Genomic DNA, 15,881 nt, shown 5'->3' on the forward strand with positions numbered 1-15,881 from the left:
GAATATGTGAGAAATAGTTGATCTTGAGTAGATATGTGGCCATTATGAGAAGTTTGTACAGATCTGTTTGCGCATCTTGAAGATGCCCGCACAAGTAGGTGTGAAAGCCTCTGTTCAATTAGGAACGAATGCGCAATTCCTCGAGTGCTGTCTGGTAAGACTGGGGGCCTTACCTGGGGCTCGATTGACACGAATAAACAGAAGGATATAGTAGAAATATATCCTTTGTCTAATTCGTTGAGATGCTTACTGTTTAGCGGCAGTGGAGCGTCTGGGGAAGCCCTTACTATTTTAGGTGACACTAGCTAGTCGTCAAATAAAGGAAGATAACATGTTTGACATATGTATATATTGAAATGTGACATTGTGTAAATTGATGTTGACTAAGATGATGCAAGGGAACGGAAGTTCCCCGGTGAGTATATTTATTATTGCCAAAAGTTGACAGAACAGTAAATATTGTTTTTTTTATTATTTTTATGTGATGTTCGAGTTTATGCCTAACAATATAAGAAGGATGACTGTTGAGTGAATTTGCATTGTAGAGACCCATTGGCTAAGAACAACTCTGACAGGTAATAAACCACATTTTAAAGCGTATTTTACAATAATTGTTCAGTAAATAAGCAAACTCTTAGTGTTTTTTTTTAATGGTATGTACAGGAAAAAAACACAAAAAATTCGATACGGGGGGTATACCCGAAAATTGAAAAATTCCAAACTTTGAAGGTCGATATCTCGGCTTCTATGGGAGCTATCGGGAAAATTGCAACGGTTTTGTCTTAATTTCGTCGTTCTGAATCCAACGAGACCATCCACAAGGGCGTAGCTCTTCTAATAGCTGAGATATGGCATTTTTGATGCCCATTTTTGGCCTCAAAAACGGACGTCGAAAACGACTTTTTCAGGATTTTCAAAGTGTTCTCATTCCCTTAGTTCTGCTCGGATCCTGTTATAACCCGATGTTTTCGTAATCTAAGTGGCCCAAATAAGACGCTGGTATACTTACTTTGATTTCGAAAAAAATCAATTTTTGGTGAAAAAATTCGATACGGGGGAGTATACCCGAAAAATGAAAAATTCCAAACTTTGAAGGTCGATATCTCGGCTTCTATGGGAGCTATCGGGAAAATTCCAACGGTTTTGTCTTAATTTCGTCGTTTTGAATCCAACGACACCATCCGCAAGGGCGTAGCTCTTCTAATAGCTGAGATATGGCATTTTTGATGCCCATTTTTGGCCTCAAAAACGGACGTCGAAAACAACTTTTTCCCGATTTTCAAAGTGCTCTCATTCCCTTAGTTCTGCTCGGATCCTGTTATAACCCGGTGTTTTCGTAATCTAGGTGACCCAAATAAGACGCTGGTATACTTAGTTTGATTTCGAAAAAAATCAATTTTTGGTGAAAAAATTCGATACGGGGGGGTATACCTGAAAAATGAAAAATTCCAAACTTTGAAGGTCGATATCTCGGCTTCTATGGGAGCTATCGAGAAAATTCCAACGGTTTTTTCTTAGTTTCGTCCTTCTGAATCCAAGGAGACCATCCGCAAGGTCGTAGCTCTTCTAATAGCTGAGATATGGCATTTTTGATGCCCATTTTTGGCCTCAAAAACGGACGTCGAAAACAACTTTTTCCCGATTTTCAAAGTGCTCTCATTCCCTTAGTTCTGCTCGGATCCTGTTATAACCCGGTGTTTTCGTTATCTAGGTGTCCCAAATAACACGCTGGTATACTTAGTTTGATTTCGAAAAAAATCAATTTTTGGTGAAAAAATTCGATACGGGGGGGTATACCCGAAAAATGAAAAATTGCAAACTTTGAAGGTCGATATCTCGGTTTCTATGGGAGCTATTAGGAAAAATCCAACGGTTTTTTCTTAGTTTCGTCCTTCTGAATCCAACGAGACCATCCGCAAGGTCGTAGCTCTTCTAATAGCTGAGATATGGCATTTTTGATGCCCATTTTTGGCCTCAAAAACGGACGTCGAAAACGACTTTTTCAGGATTTTCAAAGTGCTCTCATTTCCTTAGTTCTGCTCGGATCCTGTTATAACCCGGTGTTTTCGTAATCTAGGTGACCCAAATAAGACGCTGGTAGACTTAGTTTGATTTCGAAAAAAATCAAGTTTTGGTGAAAAAATTCGATACGGGGGGGTATACCCGAAAAATGAAAAATTCCAAACTTTGAAGGTCGATATCTCGGCTTCTATGGGAGCTATCGAGAAAATTCCAACGGTTTTGTCTTAGTTTCGTCGTTCTGAATCGAACGAGACCATCCACAAGGGCGTAGCTCTTCTAATAGCTGAGATATGGCATTTTTGATGCCCATTTTTGGCCTCAAAAACGGCCGTCGAAAACGACTTTTTCACGATTTTCAAAGTGCTCTCATTCCATATTCATACAAAATGCCTAAGAATTTTTATACAGGACTGTGAGATATTATCTAACAATTGTGTATTAAAATTAAACATTTTTTTTTACACAACAAAATGTGAAAAAATCCATCAGGATTTTTCTGTGTGTACGCTTGTCTCTAGAGGATAGGATAAAAGTCACGGATAGGCCTGACAGCCTCCACGTACCAATGTGGATTTAGGCTCATTGGCCACAGCATTCGGTCATACTACGCCCTACGTTTTTATTGTTGTCTTTGTCACTCTTGTTTTCTTTTTCATGTAGAGTGAACATTGTAAACAACTTTTATATAAATAAACTTGCTGGTGTTCCTTATTTCTTGGTTGCCATAGCTGACCAACGAGAGCCTTAAAGCCCCATCATGAGACCACTTGCGGTCGAATATGTGAACATCCACACTGCATTTATCGCTTTGACATCACTCAATAGCACGGTCGCTTTATCTACGGTTTAATAACAATTACAATTAAATATCTATATAATTTTAAAAAATAATAATCAGTCGAGTACAGTTCTGGCACATACAAACCGTATGGTAATTGTTATGCAAACCGGCGGCGCCGGTGCGTCGTTTATCTATTGTTATTTCTGGCCGGAGTCTTGGCCACCAGATGCACATTCTCGGGCACCGACAGCGTCTACCCACGCAACACACTGCGTTTAGCATGTTCTTTTTTTTGCCCTTTTGTAGAATAGAAATCGATGACAAGACGACGTTGCCAACTTGATGTCATTTGTCACTTCTCACAGATGTCAGCAGATTGTTTTAGTGACATTTGCCACTCTGATGATTTGACAGATATCATACTGCTAACTGGGAGTCATTTTCATCTGAATTCGTTCACTTTTTCTTTGTATTGATTGAGGAATCGACTCCTTGTGTCCTCGAGACTTATTGAAAAATACTTCCCTAAATCTTCTTGTCTCCTGAGCAACACAAGAGCTGTTAATATTGTCATCTGCAACTACTTGACAAATGTCAACTTTCACTTAAGGAACTCCTAACCTCACTATAGAGTAAGGCGTAGATGGGGTCACAGAAAGTAGATTGGAACACTTAAACGTTTTCCCAAAGGACCTCAGGGGACAAGAGAGGGTCCACATACTAATTCCAAACGTGACAAAAAGCTCCGATTACCATATGTGTTGCGTAAAATCGATAAATCGCTATCGGCGCCGCAGTAAAAAAAACAATAAGAAAATGAGCGATAAGTGGCTCCGCTATACGACAATAGTTTGCGAAAGGAGCGTATCTCCTAGGCGCCAGGCGGTGCTTTCATGATGAAAGCTGGGTATTATTACACACGGCGATTAAAACCTTTAATTGGCTTAAATCGATCCGTATGTGTGTGTGTGTATTGTTTATTTATGTGCCGAGATGTATGAGTTCTTAGAATATTCAGTAACACTATATTTTTTTTTGCTTCTTGCCTTTCAAGGCTTGTTCAAGGCGACAAAGGAAAAGAAATATGTAGATTGTTTTAATTAATTTTTATGCGGCTACACTGGGCATGGGAAATAAAAAATACACCTGTCAGGGAGCACACTCAGTCGAAGTCAGTCGGTGTTCTATGAATGTTAAAACTGTCATCATATATGTAAGAAAATGTCAAATAAATAAAGGTAATGGCTCGGGTGACGATTTCATGAAGAGGGCTCAATTGAGTTTCGAATCTAGCTGATCTGGCACGGAATATATTCTCACACGGCCAATCTTGACACTCAATTCGTTCTCGAATTGAAACAAAAATCCAATGTTAACCTGGAACAACAAAACAAACGCCAGCCAAATTTTGCCAAAGTTATTTTGGTTTAAACTATTTAGTGTGGAAGCATATTATATGACACAAAAATACAAGAACTTCGTCTTTCTTTTTAACATTCTTTTTCAAATTTCTTTTTAACATAGCGTGAAAGCTTTCAATGTTATAGCAACATCAGTGTGAAGCATAAGCTCTTAACGTAATTCAAACATTGTTGTAAAGCGTTAAGGCTTTCAACATAATTCGCAAAGCGTAAAAGCTTCCAACACAAAATAAAATAAAACAAATACTGAAATATTAACTTGTCAAACCAATTTGCTTCCACCACATATCAAAAACAAAAAAAAATAATATTTTCCAATTACCTAAAATAAACAAGCAGAAGAAGTAATAATATATCTTAAAATTCTGAAAGTTCGCCTGGCCAAACTCGGATCATGTCTCTAGCAATAACTCTTTTTCGATTAGTTGACAGATTTTTTAACTCAAACCTGTCATTCGGCAAAATAGAAATAACTTCAAATGGACCTTCGTATTTCTTGTCCAACTTTGCTAAATGACTGTCATCCGACGGATGAAAGACAAGATCGCCGATTGAGATTTCTTTAGTGAGCCTGTTTGTTTTGTCAAATAAACTTTTTGCATAATCCGCCTGTTTTCTCATACGTTTGTAAGATGTAGTTTTTTTTCCTTTAAAAAAATATTAAACTAGACCATATACTTCGTCCCATTTCTTTTAACGCCGCAATAACTATTAAGATTAAGAAAGAATTCATGGACAAGCCATACAAGAGTAATTCGATACTTGAGGTACGATCTCATAAACATTCAGTCTAAGAGCCCTGAGATCCAAACTTTGCTTAAAAGATCTTTTTAAAACGTATTCGACTTTTGAAGTAAAAGTAGCGTGCGTGAATATTATTTATTTTAAGTGCTTGTGCCTTATTTTGGATTATTTTTATACTGGTGAGTTTTCTCACGGAGCATATCCAATTTCCATTATTTTTTATTTCCTATTTTTTATTGTTGTTGCTATTTACATTTCAACATTTTATTTTAAATATATGTGTTTTACAAGATAATAATAATATTTGACATTAAATATTTAATACCTGTTTAATCTACATAAAATATTTACAGATAATTCATTTAATGAAAGCAGAGTGCTAGAGCTGCATATCATCTTTTTCCTTTTACCTAAAATGGCCATATAACGTAGATTTATTTACCAACAAGTTGCTTATTGTGGAGTGATTGAGCCACAGAGCAATCTTTCTGTATTGTGGAGTGTTTGAGCCACTTACAGATTTGAATGTTGCAAACTACGTTTTCCTGTACTATTTATAGTATGAAACTCTACCTTTCCAAATATCCTATTTTACTATCTGTTTAAGCAGTTAATAGCACATTTATATTGCGCTAGTGGGTGACAGACACAATGCGTAATAATATTCCAAATATAATAAATAGCTATTAAATAATAATTTAACTAGTTATAAATGTTTAAATCTTTAAATAATCAAAATATCTTAATACTAAATAAAATAACATAATTAGGAAATTGGTTGCTCAACACATTTATTTTTTTCCAGGTACGTACGTTATGTCATCTTACACTTGACTACATGTATCAACATATTTATCAACATAATCAACAAGTAATTTAAGTATCGTGGTTTTTAAATATATAATGTAAGTAATTATCACTAAGACTAGTATTTGATTTATTTGATGAATATTGTTTTTATAATAAAAATTGGTAAACGCCCCATATATTAAAATTAAAATATTTATTCACCGCCACCGGATTTGAATTTAACATTTTTGGCCTGACAAAATTTTCAGAAGTGGGATAAACAACAAAATGAACTTACCGACTTACCTATTTAAATTGGTACGAATCAATGCATGATTGTAAATTTAATTGGTGCACGGAATAGAGTCAAACCTATATTAAAACCATCTAACTAACAAATATACACAAAACCCTGTGTGAGACGTTTGAGATGACGTTTTGTACTTTATTCAAAATAAAAAGGTCTAGCGTTATGTTTTGTTTTAAAGATTTTCGTGACGAAAAACTACGATAATGAGTTCTCGTAATAATCGTCGCAAAAGGCCACTTCCCATTGATAATAATAACGAATTGCGTGAATCTTTTTCAAATCGACAAAGAAGTAGTACGTCGGAAAGCCTATCTTTACCATCCACAAGCAATAATAACGACTCTATCGACCGCTTAACTACGGTTATGACTGCTTTTCTAGAAAAACGGGACTACTTAAGTGCACCATCTGTGAAAGGGGATGTTATACCTGACACTATGTATCGATAAGGATATTTACGATACGACCAGGCAAAGCTAAGATTGAGGCTGTCATGAAAATGAAGAGCCCTCAAAATGTTAAAGAAATTCGACAATTTCTGGGTTTATTTCCGTCGTTTTGTTGACAATTACTCACGAATCGTAGAGCTATTAACTCGTTTGACTAAAAAGAGCACGCCTTGGGTTTGGGGAGGTGAACAAGAGACAGCAGTTCAAAAAATAAAATTGGTACTTACGTCAAGGCCCATTTTAAGCGTGTTTGATCCTTCTCTAGACACTGAATTGCATACAGACGCGAGTTCTCTGGGATTTGGAGCTATTCTCTTCCAGAAGGACACATCAGGGCATAAGCGTGTCACTGCATATTACAGTAAACAAACATCGCCCGAACAACGTAAATTCCATTCATACGAATTGGAAACTCTTGCAGTAATACTAGCACTTCGTCACTTTCGCACCTAGCTTCTAGGGATTCAATTTAAAGTCGTCACGGACTGCAGTGCGTTACGGACATCATTCACAAAAAAGGACTTAATTCCACGCATAGCTCGGTGGTGGCTGGAGGTCCAGGATTTTAATTTTGTTATAGAACATCGCCCAGGCACCCAAATGACCCATGTGGATGCTCTAAGCAGGGACTTAATCCAAGATACTATCGAACTATCGCAGATAGATATTACTGAAGGTGAATGGCTGCTGGCTGTACAAATGCAAGACGAGCAAGTACGTTTAATCCGCGAGATATTGCAAGAAAAACATATTACCAGAAACACGAAACAGTATTTTGATAATTATTCTCTTCAAAAAGGCATTGTGTTCAGAAAATTGGAAAGTGGTAACAAATTGTGGCTTGTTCCTCGATGCGTCAGGTGGCAGATTTGTCGGCATTGCCATGATGAAATGGGACATTTTGCTCTAGAGAAAACTCTCCAAAAGATAAAAGAAAATTACTGGTTTGCAGGCATGAGGCGTTTTGTCAAGAAATACGTTGAGTCGTGTCTAAAGTGTCAATATTATAAGCACCGTTCTGGGAAAAAAGGAAGGCATGTTACATCCCATCTCTAAGATAGATATACCATTTCATACTCTTCATGTAGATCATGTCGGGCCCTTCGTGAAAAGTCGCCGAGGTAATGCTTATATATTGGTTATCGTGGACGCTTTCACAAAGTTTGTGATAGTAGAAGCAGTGAAAGATACTCGAGCGCGTTATGTGACAAAAACCCTTTTGAACTATATGTACATATTCGGGTCTCCAACGAGGATTATAAGTGATCGGGGTACTGCTTTTACTTCGCGCACATTTAAATTATTTTGTGACAATTACGGTGTGAAGCATACGTTAAACGCAGTAGCCACTCCGCGGTTAAAAGGTCAGTGTGAACGGTACAATCGGACCATACTTAATGCCCTCGCTGTAACGGCAGCGGTTGTACTGTCACTAAGAGTACTGGGGTGTCGCCACTTGAGGCATTAGCAGGATTTAAGCCTCGGCATATATCTGAGTCTTATATCCTTAACGAAGTACAAGCCGATTTAAGTCGGGTAGATATTCATCCACTACGCCAGACGATATCAGGACGTATTTCTGAGGATCAGAGACGTCAGAAGGAACGTTTTGATAAGAAACGTGCTGCAGCGACAAAGTATGAAGAAGGTCAGCTCGTGCGAATCAATAATGCTCTAACAGCTACAGGTGGAAGCAAGAAGTTACTCCCAAGGTTCAAGGTACCGTTCATGGTGTTCAAGGTGCTTCCCAATGGTCGGTATGAAGTGGAGGATCTACGGGAAAGTTGTAGAAAGAAACGGTCTGTGGTGGCAGTCGACAGCATGAAACCCTGGATTGTACTAAAAGATTAGTATACGGCTAACAACACGGCAAAATGGTTAGTAAAAGACTAACGAAAGCGAAACGGTTAGTAAACGACTAACGCTCTCAATGGTTAGTAAACGACTAACGTCCCCAATGGTTAGTAAACGACTAACATATAAGATAAAGAACGGTTAGCAAATGGTTAACATATGAAATAGTTGACAGAGTATGTCAACTATTTCAGAGTATGGTATACGACCATTAACGGTTAGAATAATGGCTAACATGTTATTTTCAAAATAATTAAGTTTTGGAGTTCTGAGGCCAGAACAAGAACTCACGATGGCCGAATGTTAGCAAGAAGAACGCAAAGACGGCCACTCAGCATTTCTACGATACCGCGCCAGAAAGTATAAACAAGAATGAAGGTTGTTTTTTTTAAAAAAGATGTAATGGGATTTAGTTTAGGCTATCACGTTAAGCGGGCCCGTTGTTTTATTGAGTTTAATAAATCGGTTTTATTTTAAATATCGTGCTTTTACTATTTTTCCCTAAAATAGTATTCTAACAGGTAAAACGATATTAAATTACGGCCACTGAAAAAGGTTTTTTTTCAGGAATTCCTTTGTGAATCACGAACCATATCCAGAATGTCAATCGGTGTTTGCTGTCATTTGTCACTCGCTAATTAGGGAATTATTTGAACTCATATAAGGTCTAGCAGTAATAAATCCAGCTGTATTTTGACCCTTACGCAAGCGCAGAAGTAGTTTTACATAAGGGAAATTTTAATAGCGATACTGCTAGGCTTTAATTGCGTCACAATGGTCCGGTGTTATTGCTTTCTTATTTTGACAGTTTTGACATTTGGAGAAATAATCACTAATGAAGTTATTTTATTTGTTAGAGAAGTGGATGCCTGAGAAGATACGAACAATTTACGTTTAAAATGGACGAGAAAAAAAGTTAAGGCTCCGTTTTACCTACGAGGACGATTTGATCTTATAATCGCATTAAAAATGAATTAAGCAGCTGCAAAGAAATAGTAGTTAGAGGTTGAGGTTAAGAATAACGTCAACGGCATGAACCTAACGCGTCAATAACTCTTTTCCCATACACACGTTTAGGTTTAGCAGTAATAAAATACGGTTTTTTCCTCAAACACTGCTAGCATTATTTGACGGTTCCAATACTTCCCTATTTACTGATTTGACAGATACCACTTTTTACTGTATGTTCTGTCAATGTCAACTATGATCTTAAAAGTAAATCGGCCATTTGTCGCCATAAGAAAACTATTGGTTGTTTTCTGGTTCCTTGGATAATGAAGTGACAGGATCCGATGAAAGAAATCTTCGTTAACCACGGATCATTGTTACTTTAATTTACGCTTTTTTATTACCGAATCCTGAATACGGAAAATTCAGTTCATGATTCACGGCGTCTTAATAGACTTTCCTTCCATCAGATAAACTCTTAAGAGTATTTTAGGATCTTTCAGCACATTCCAAGAATTTGTGAGTAAATAAATATCCTTAGAAAAATGGGATTTTTTACTTTTAGGATTAGAACCAATAAAAGTGACCCTTGTGGCCACCACGTTTGATTCCTCATTTGAGAGAAATCCGTAACACCACTATATATACAGGGTGACCACGGTAACTTTGGCAAAAATTGTAGGGTAGGTAGGGGCTCCATAGGCAAGTATTTTGAGCATGTCCGGAAAAGCCCCCATTCGGAGATGGGGCTGTTTTAAAATTGGATCCTTTGCGGCCCAAAGTACACGAAAAGTTTTTTTTACTTTTTCTGAATACCATGTATTTTTTTTGTCGATGACAACGATAAATTTTTGATGGAAACTTCAACCTGACTGACAGGAAAAAAAATCTGTTTCTTTCACGTTTGTATGAGAAAAAGTAGACGATGAACCGGCTAACTTTCCGCGAGCTTGCTGATGTGCAACTAGTTTATGGAGCTACAGGCAGCAATGCATCAGCGCTTGTACGCTCAGCGATTTCCACAGCGTGACCTTGTACACCGCAGCGTGTTTGTAAATGTCGACCGCACACTACGGGAAACGGGATCATCATCAAGTCTTGTTCTTTAAAAGTATTATTTTATTGCCAAAGTATAAATTTATTGTAAGTCGTTTATACGGGACTGTTAACTAGGTACAGCAAGTGATGGACTTGAAGATGCTGTAATGGCACGTATTGCCGACAATCCTTAAAAGAGCATTGGTCAGGTCGCTTCCGAAGTGGGTTGCAGCCACGGGATGAGATGGAATATCTTTCACGACAACACCCATTTAAATTGAAGAAAGTTTAACATCTCTTTCCTGACGATCCCCCTCGGCGTTTTCACTACTGCCAGTGGTTAAACCGACGCATTGGGGAAAATCCTGATTTCCTGCGGTATGTTTGTTATACCGACGAAAAGGACTTTTCTAGAGAAGGTTCAATGATGTTCAACGCACACAACAACCACTTCTGGTCGGAAGAGAACCCGCCTGTCATGCATGTCCAAGGATATCAAAAGAAGTTGTTTGTTAATGTTTGGGCTGGCATTGTCGGCGACCACTTGCTTGGTCCATACGTTCTACCCGCTTGAATGCAGAAAATTATTTGATATTTCTCCAAGGCCAGTTACAGGAATATTTTAAAGACTTGCCCCTACAGATTATTAATAACATGTGGTGGCAGCACGATGGTTGGCCAAGGCCGATCCGGGACTATTTAGATGAAATTTTCCCCAATCGTTGGATAGGACCGTGGGGGTCCCATAGCGTGGCCCCCGAGGTCTCCTGATCTTACGCCACCAGATTTCTGTCTGTGGGGCACCATGGAATAAATGGTGTCAAATCAAACACCACTGGATTCGGAGGAGGACTTAATTGCGCTAATAATCGTAATGGCCGCAGAGTTCATTCGAGAGCAGCAGGGTGTTTTCGCTCGGATTCGAACTTCATGGCACCAACGGATCGATAAATGCATCCAGGAGAACGGGCAGCACTTCGAGCATCTGTTGTAGTGCCCCTGTCCATTACTTTGTTTTTGTTTTATAATTTAAATAAATAACTTCTTTAAATGATCCCAAAAGCGTTGACTAAGTTATTTCTCGAATCCCTGAAAACATACAAAAAACAAAATTAAGAATAATGACAAATGCCTGGAATAAAATAAATAACTATAGTGTAAATGCCTGGATAAAGGACCCTTAATGCCTGGTACAGAACTTCAGAAGCCTGGAATAGCATTAAAAATGATGTTGAATGGCAGGACTAGATTTCCAGGAAATGGTTGATTTTAGAGGAAAATATTTAGAACCGTTCTTGTAGAGCATGATCCAATTACCAAGTTGGCCCTCTACAATTTTTTTGATTTGACCAATAGGAAGCGAGATATTTGACGGTTTGTCTTGGCTTGACCGATGATGACCAGTTTGGCCTCAAGTAATTTTCAAGTGCAAATTTCTCAAAAACGGTTAATCTTAGAAGAAATATTATTAGAATCGTTCTTGTGAAGCATGATCCAATTAATAAGTTTGCCCTTTACAGTTTTTTTGATTTGACCAATAGGAAGAGAGATATTTGACAGTTTGTCTTGGGTTGATAAATAATGACCAATTATCGGTCAAGCAATCTTCAAGTGCAAATTTCTGAAAAACGGTTGATCCTAGAGGAAAAATCATTAGAATCATTTTTGTTGAGCATGATCCAATTAACAAGTTTGCCCTTTACAATTTTTTTGATTTGACCAATAGGAAGCGAGATATTTGACAGATTATCTTGGCTTGGGGATCCAATTTTGATCATTTATGTCTTAAAAGTTGCAAAATGTTCCTTGGAAACTTTTATAACCGAAATCAAAAGAATTTCGTCATTATATGGAAATATTTTGCACTTTTTATAAAAAATGAGACTCAACTAAAGAATTTTCACAAATTTTCAAATAAAGTCACTTCTACTGTTCCAATTTTCATGATTTATGTCTTAAAAGCTTCAAAATAAAATTTAGAATCTTTTAAGACCAGAACCAAAGAAATCTGATCATTAGAAGGGAATATTCTGAATTTATTTACTTTTACTTTAATAATTTTAGTTTTATGAGTTATCTCCGGTATTTTTTGTCGAGAGCTTTATTGCAATTATTACATCTTTTTGTTTTTAAACTAAAGCGTTTAATTTGTGGCTGGTGTACGATAGGTTGCCAGGATTGCCTTATCGCTTTTCCATGTGGCGCAAAAATTTCAATTTTAAAATATATAAATCGTGATTACTTCCTTAACCGCCAAATAGGCGATTTTAAAGTCAACCTGACATTTGACAAACTATACATGGTATTCAGAAAAAGTAAAAAAAAACTTTTCGTGTACGTTGCCGCAAAGGGTCCAATTTTAAAACAGCCCCATCTCCGAATGGGGGCTTTTCCGGACATGGGTTCCTATGCTCAAAATACTTGCCTATGGCGTCCCTACCTACCCTACAATTTTTGCCAAAGTTACCGTGGTCACCCTGTATATTACTGTAATACTACTACATGTAATACAACTATTCAAAATAAAACTGTTTTTTTTTGTTGAATATCCTAGCACCTACAAATTAGCCAAATAATTTATGCAAATTTAAACGTCTTATTATAAGGTAAGAGAAATCATAAAAATATTTGCTTATACGGCACATTAAGGAATGACGGCACATTATGTCAAAAGCACATTCTGTCGCTAATTTATGGCCAAATAATTGCGATATTCACTTGTTTGTTTGTTAACAATTTGCAAAAAACTCGTTCTCTACAGGATCTCTTTCTCCTGGAATTTTTACTCAATTTGGAATTTCCGAGATTAAGATTAATTAATTCGTTTGAACTTTACGGTGTCTTAAGGCCTGATATATTTGTATACGCTTTTAGATATAAATATGCATGAAATTCTCTAAATTTGACACAACATGTTGTTGCTGTTTTAGTAATAAATATTGGTCTTTAGGTTAATCAATTAGCATACATCGTGGACTCATTATTTATAGGCCTACTTAGGCACCACACCCAAAACGTCACACATTGTCACCCCAAATGACAGATGTCAAAAAAAAAGGCGGCCTCATTTTAAATAATTGATTGTCTATTTCAACAAAAATTACTGTATTATTATCAGAAATCATATAAATAACAAAAAATATAACACTAAAGTGTCAAGAGATAACCTTTGCTGGCGCCTAACCGCTTATAATAATAATAATAATTGCCCAGCTGGTGTTATTTTGCTTTCCTCTATTTTATATAATGATTTAATTATAATTTTTTACTGTTTCAAGGATAAATTGATTAAAGAATTGGATTTCATGCACACAGGATTGAATAAAAATGACTTTTCAAGCGGTCAAAATGTCTTGAACAAGGACAGACTTCTGGCCAATATAGCGCATTAGAAAAAGATGGTTAAATCAGCAAATTACAAAACAAATGTCTGATCAGATTTTTTTCACTTTTTTTGGCCCCCAGATGTCGAGGTTCTTAATAAAACGACAGTAATCCAGATGTTCGACTTTTTAACGGTTGAACCGATTAATTATAGGAAACATCTGGAAACGAGCACGAACTTTGCCTGAGAACAAACAATAAGAAAATACCAGATTAAATATCTCGTTATGTACAGGGCGTCCCACGACGAGAGAAAACGTCAAAAGGCAACGTGAGTTCGACGAAAAATCAAAACTACGATGTCGAAACTCCCTGTTATCTATCATGAGACAAAACCGCGTTGCAAAATAGCATGAACTTCTCTTAATTCCCAGACATCTGGCATGCAATAGACGGCGACAACAATACATTCCGATATGCTATTTCTAGTAGGCCACGGCATCCTGATATACACAGTGATTGAAGGAATAGGGTAATAAAGGTTCATATTATGTAAGAGTGGTGTGATACTCAGTGGCGCTATCTATGGGTGAGGTAAAGGAACTATTGATACTTTTATAGACAGAATTCTCAATAACATAATTGTAACTTTTTTATTGGCTCTAGAAGGTTGACAAACGTTTATGTAATTTTCGAAAATTGAAGAAAAACGTTGTTTTTACTTTTTTCTTTCTTTATGGTAAACACAAGTACAAGAGGAAAGTCCTATGTCACTCTCGGAGTGGTGCTTGCGCCAAGATATTTGTGGGCGTGTATCTTGAATCGCTGTAGGTTGTATGCGTCGGGAAATATGTGAGGTGGAAGCCCGTTCCAAAAGAAGATGTTCTCCAGATGAATGAGTCCCGATACAGCGACGTCCTTGGGGTAGGCAGGTGGACTCGATGTTGATGAGCCGCAACTGCTAGACGCGTCTTTCTTGCCGGAACAGCCCTGTGTGGAATCAGGCCTGCCAGCTCAGAGGAGCACTTACCGTGATAATAACGGTAGAATAAACAGAGATCAGCCACCTTTCTCCTGTGCTCCAGACTATATCCAGACTCTTTGTCAGTTCTGGTTTGTCGATAAGACGAATAGCTCTCTTCTGTATAGAATCCAGCAGGCTTAAACTATGCTTGGGTGCAGAACTCCAGACATGAGAGCAATACTTGAGGGAAGGGCGTATTTGAGCCTTATAAAGAGTCAGCAGCTGTTCTGGTCTATTTAAAAAGCACTCCGAGTTTTTTGGAAGCCGCCCTGGCGAGCTCGGCAACGTGGTCATGCCAGGACACACTGTTGGTGACCTCGGCTCCTAGAAAATGTAAAGATGATTTCATTGGCAATGTTTTCCCTGCCATAACCAGCTCCGGGCCACCAAGGTTAGTCTTCATCGTAAATACTGCAGCCTGCGTTTTTTTTGCGTTAAAATTGACCAGATTGTTACCGCCCCACTCCAAGATTGCTCTAATATCGTTGTTGATTGAAGCTACTTGTTGCTGCCTAAGATTCTGAGAACTTGCGGCTGTCGTTGGTTTGGCGGACTTAAATAAGTGTGCTATCGTGCTCAAAGCTGTAGATTGGATTGACAAGAAGCCTTTTACAACCGAAATATTCAGCAGAACAAAAAGAGGAAAAAAGGAAAGAAAAACAAGCGAACGAAAAGGAACAAAAGGGACTCGCGGAACACCTGGTGAATTCCTGCGTATCGAGGGTCCATAAACGGCATCGACGAGCGCGATTCTCACGGCCAACGTGATCCGAACACGCCGAAAACCACTCCTGCTGTCTCTCCCGATGCTGTTTTCGACCACGTTCCTCACGGCGGTCATGTCGCTTTTTTTAGAGACCATACACTTTCGGACATTCTAGTTTTATCCTCTATATCTGGCAAATTTTTACGATTAAACTTTTGGCTAAATGTGTCCATCCTGCATATAAAATTCTAAGATTTGCTAAAAAAATTCAAATTTCCCGCCTTACTGCGAAATACGTTTTGACGTTGGTTATTACACTCCCGAGGTTTCACGTTTTACAGTTTGGATGTTTATGAATTATGTTTTTGCCTACTTAAGGGAGATTAAAAAATTTACTCAATTTTCAGTGTAATTTACTACAACCTCCTACCTTCTTTTTAAATGTGCCGGATAAAATTCAAATTTTGCGAC

This window comes from Anthonomus grandis, chromosome 6 (genome assembly GCF_022605725.1).
Source record: "Anthonomus grandis grandis chromosome 6, icAntGran1.3, whole genome shotgun sequence".
Lineage (NCBI taxonomy): Eukaryota > Metazoa > Arthropoda > Insecta > Coleoptera > Curculionidae > Anthonomus > Anthonomus grandis.